A 5486-nucleotide genomic window follows, 5' to 3' on the forward strand; every position below is an offset into this window, starting at 1 on the left:
TCCCGAGATAATCGTCTCCATGCTCCAAATCCATTTTAAAGCCATTTTTAAGGCATTTCGCGCATACATGAAATGAACACATTTTTCTCCAAAACTATAACAGATGCAAGCTTGTCCTGTTTGGTGGAGATGATATTTAATAAAATAAGTAGAAATCCACTAAAAGTTTTGTTTGGTTATCTTGCAATCCCGAGATAATCGTCTCCATGCTCCAAATCCATTTTAAAGCCATTTTTAAGGCATTTCGCGCATACATGAAATGAACACATTTTTCTCCAAAACTATAACAGATGCAAGCTTGTCCTGTTTGGTGGAGATGATATTTAATAAAATAAGTAGAAATCCACTAAAAGTTTTGTTTGGTTATCTTGCAATCCCGAGATAATCGTCTCCATGCTCCAAATCCATTTTAAAGCCATTTTTAAGGCATTTCGCGCATACATGAAATGAACACATTTTTCTCCAAAACTATAACAGATGCAAGCTTGTCCTGTTTGGTGGAGATGATATTTAATAAAATAAGTAGAAATCCACTAAAAGTTTTGTTTGGTTATCTTGCAATCCCGAGATAATCGTCTCCATGCTCCAAATCCATTTTAAAGCCATTTTTAAGGCATTTCGCGCATACATGAAATGAACACATTTTTCTCCAAAACTATAACAGATGCAAGCTTGTCCTGTTTGGTGGAGATGATATTTAATAAAATAAGTAGAAATCCACTAAAAGTTTTGTTTGGTTATCTTGCAATCCCGAGATAATCGTCTCCATGCTCCAAATCCATTTTAAAGCCATTTTTAAGGCATTTCGCGCATACATGAAATGAACACATTTTTCTCCAAAACTATAACAGATGCAAGCTTGTCCTGTTTGGTGGAGATGATATTTAATAAAATAAGTAGAAATCCACTAAAAGTTTTGTTTGGTTATCTTGCAATCCCGAGATAATCGTCTCCATGCTCCAAATCCATTTTAAAGCCATTTTAAGGCATTTCGCGCATACATGAAATGAACACATTTTTCTCCAAAACTATAACAGATGCAAGCTTGTCCTGTTTGGTGGAGATGATATTTAATAAAATAAGTAGAAATCCACTAAAAGTTTTGTTTGGTTATCTTGCAATCCCGAGATAATCGTCTCCATGCTCCAAATCCATTTTAAAGCCATTTCAAAGGCATTTTGCGCATACATGAAATGAACACATTTTTCTCCAAAACTATAACACATGCAAGCTTGTCCTGTTTGGTGGAGATGATATTTAATAAAATAAGTAGAAATCCACTAAAAGTTTTGTTTGGTTATCTTGCAATCCCGAGATAATCGTCTCCATGCTCCAAATCCATTTTAAAGCCATTTTTAAGGCATTTCGCGCATACATGAAATGAACACATTTTTCTCCAAAACTATAACACATGCAAGCTTGTCCTGTTTGGTGGAGATGATATTTAATAAAATAAGTAGAAATCCACTAAAAGTTTTGTTTGGTTATCTTGCAATCCCGAGATAATCGTCTCCATGCTCCAAATCCATTTTAAAGCCATTTTTAAGGCATTTCGCGCATACATGAAATGAACACATTTTTCTCCAAAACTATAACAGATGCAAGCTTGTCCTGTTGGGTGGAGATGATATTTAATAAAATAAGTAGAAATCCACTAAAAGTTTTGTTTGGTTATCTTGCAATCCCGAGATAATCGTCTCCATGCTCCAAATCCATTTTAAAGCCATTTTTAAGGCATTTCGCGCATACATGAAATGAACACATTTTTCTCCAAAACTATAACAGATGCAAGCTTGTCCTGTTTGGTGGAGATAATATTTAATAAAATAAGTAGAAATCTACTAAAAGTTTCGTTTGTTTATATTGCCATCCTGAGATAATCGTCTCCATGCTCCAAATCCATTTTAAAGCCATTTCAAAGGCATTTTGCGCATACATGAAATGAACACATTTTTCTCCAAAACTATAACAGATGCAAGCTTGTCCTGTTTGGTGGAGATGATATTTAATAAAATAAGTAGAAATCCACTAAAAGTTTTGTTTGGTTATCTTGCAATCCCGAGATAATCGTCTCCATGCTCCAAATCCATTTTAAAGCCATTTTTAAGGCATTTCGCGCATACATGAAATGAACACATTTTTCTCCAAAACTATAACAGATCCAAGCTTGTCCTGTTTGGTGGAGATGATATTTAATAAAATAGGTAGAAATCCACTAAAAGTTTTGTTTGGTTATCTTGCAATCCCGAGATAATCGTCTCCATGCTCCAAATCCATTTTAAGCCATTTTTAAGGCATTTCGCGCATACATGAAATGAACACATTTTTCTCCAAAACTATAACAGATGCAAGCTTGTCCTGTTTGGTGGAGATGATATTTAATAAAATAAGTAGAAATCCACTAAAAGTTTTGTTTGGTTATCTTGCAATCCCGAGATAATCGTCTCCATGCTCCAAATCCATTTTAAAGCCATTTTTAAGGCATTTCGCGCATACATGAAATGAACACATTTTTCTCCAAAACTATAACAGATGCAAGCTTGTCCTGTTTGGTGGAGATGATATTTAATAAAATAAGTAGAAATCCACTAAAAGTTTTGTTTGGTTATCTTGCAATCCCGAGATAATCGTCTCCATGCTCCAAATCCATTTTAAAGCCATTTTTAAGGCATTTCGCGCATACATGAAATGAACACATTTTTCTCCAAAACTATAACAGATGCAAGCTTGTCCTGTTTGGTGGAGATGATATTTAATAAAATAAGTAGAAATCCACTAAAAGTTTTGTTTGGTTATCTTGCAATCCCGAGATAATCGTCTCCATGCTCCAAATCCATTTTAAAGCCATTTCAAAGGCATTTTGCGCATACATGAAATGAACACATTTTTCTCCAAAACTATAACACATGCAAGCTTGTCCTGTTTGGTGGAGATGATATTTAATAAAATAAGTAGAAATCCACTAAAAGTTTTGTTTGGTTATCTTGCAATCCCGAGATAATCGTCTCCATGCTCCAAATCCATTTTAAAGCCATTTTTAAGGCATTTCGCGCATACATGAAATGAACACATTTTTCTCCAAAACTATAACACATGCAAGCTTGTCCTGTTTGGTGGAGATGATATTTAATAAAATAAGTAGAAATCCACTAAAAGTTTTGTTTGGTTATCTTGCAATCCCGAGATAATCGTCTCCATGCTCCAAATCCATTTTAAAGCCATTTTTAAGGCATTTCGCGCATACATGAAATGAACACATTTTTCTCCAAAACTATAACAGATGCAAGCTTGTCCTGTTGGGTGGAGATGATATTTAATAAAATAAGTAGAAATCCACTAAAAGTTTTGTTTGGTTATCTTGCAATCCCGAGATAATCGTCTCCATGCTCCAAATCCATTTTAAAGCCATTTTTAAGGCATTTCGCGCATACATGAAATGAACACATTTTTCTCCAAAACTATAACAGATGCAAGCTTGTCCTGTTTGGTGGAGATAATATTTAATAAAATAAGTAGAAATCTACTAAAAGTTTCGTTTGTTTATATTGCCATCCTGAGATAATCGTCTCCATGCTCCAAATCCATTTTAAAGCCATTTCAAAGGCATTTTGCGCATACATGAAATGAACACATTTTTCTCCAAAACTATAACAGATGCAAGCTTGTCCTGTTTGGTGGAGATGATATTTAATAAAATAAGTAGAAATCCACTAAAAGTTTTGTTTGGTTATCTTGCAATCCCGAGATAATCGTCTCCATGCTCCAAATCCATTTTAAAGCCATTTTTAAGGCATTTCGCGCATACATGAAATGAACACATTTTTCTCCAAAACTATAACAGATCCAAGCTTGTCCTGTTTGGTGGAGATGATATTTAATAAAATAAGTAGAAATCCACTAAAAGTTTTGTTTGGTTATCTTGCAATCCCGAGATAATCGTCTCCATGCTCCAAATCCATTTTAAGCCATTTTTAAGGCATTTCGCGCATACATGAAATGAACACATTTTTCTCCAAAACTATAACAGATGCAAGCTTGTCCTGTTTGGTGGAGATGATATTTAATAAAATAAGTAGAAATCCACTAAAAGTTTTGTTTGGTTATCTTGCAATCCCGAGATAATCGTCTCCATGCTCCAAATCCATTTTAAAGCCATTTTTAAGGCATTTCGCGCATACATGAAATGAACACATTTTTCTCCAAAACTATAACAGATGCAAGCTTGTCCTGTTTGGTGGAGATGATATTTAATAAAATAAGTAGAAATCCACTAAAAGTTTTGTTTGGTTATCTTGCAATCCCGAGATAATCGTCTCCATGCTCCAAATCAATTTTAAAGTCATTTTTAAGGCATTTTGCGCATACATGAAATGAACACATTTTTCTCCAAAACTATAACAGATGCAAGCTTGTCCTGTTTGGTGGAGATGATATTTAATAAAATAAGTAGAAATCCACTAAAAGTTTTGTTTGGTTATCTTGCAATCCCGAGATAATCGTCTCCATGCTCCAAATCCATTTTAAAGCCATTTTTAAGGCATTTCGCGCATACATGAAATGAACACATTTTTCTCCAAAACTATAACAGATGCAAGCTTGTCCTGTTTGGTGGAGATGATATTTAATAAAATAAGTAGAAATCCACTAAAAGTTTTGTTTGGTTATCTTGCAATCCCGAGATAATCGTCTCCATGCTCCAAATCCATTTTAAAGCCATTTTTAAGGCATTTCGCGCATACATGAAATGAACACATTTTTCTCCAAAACTATAACAGATGCAAGCTTGTCCTGTTTGGTGGAGATGATATTTAATAAAATAAGTAGAAATCCACTAAAAGTTTTGTTTGGTTATCTTGCAATCCCGAGATAATCGTCTCCATGCTCCAAATCCATTTTAAAGCCATTTTTAAGGCATTTCGCGCATACATGAAATGAACACATTTTTCTCCAAAACTATAACAGATGCAAGCTTGTCCTGTTTGGTGGAGATGATATTTAATAAAATAAGTAGAAATCCACTAAAAGTTTTGTTTGGTTATCTTGCAATCCCGAGATAATCGTCTCCATGCTCCAAATCCATTTTAAAGCCATTTTTAAGGCATTTCGCGCATACATGAAATGAACACATTTTTCTCCAAAACTATAACAGATGCAAGCTTGTCCTGTTTGGTGGAGATAATATTTAATAAAATAAGTAGAAATCTACTAAAAGTTTCGTTTGTTTATATTGCCATCCTGAGATAATCGTCTCCATGCTCCAAATCCATTTTAAAGCCATTTCAAAGGCATTTTGCGCATACATGAAATGAACACATTTTTCTCCAAAACTATAACACATGCAAGCTTGTCCTGTTTGGTGGAGATGATATTTAATAAAATAAGTAGAAATCCACTAAAAGTTTTGTTTGGTTATCTTGCAATCCCGAGATAATCGTCTCCATGCTCCAAATCCATTTTAAAGCCATTTTTAAGGCATTTCGCGCATA

This window comes from Anomaloglossus baeobatrachus, unplaced genomic scaffold, assembly GCF_048569485.1.
Source record: "Anomaloglossus baeobatrachus isolate aAnoBae1 unplaced genomic scaffold, aAnoBae1.hap1 Scaffold_25, whole genome shotgun sequence".
NCBI lineage: Eukaryota > Metazoa > Chordata > Amphibia > Anura > Aromobatidae > Anomaloglossus > Anomaloglossus baeobatrachus.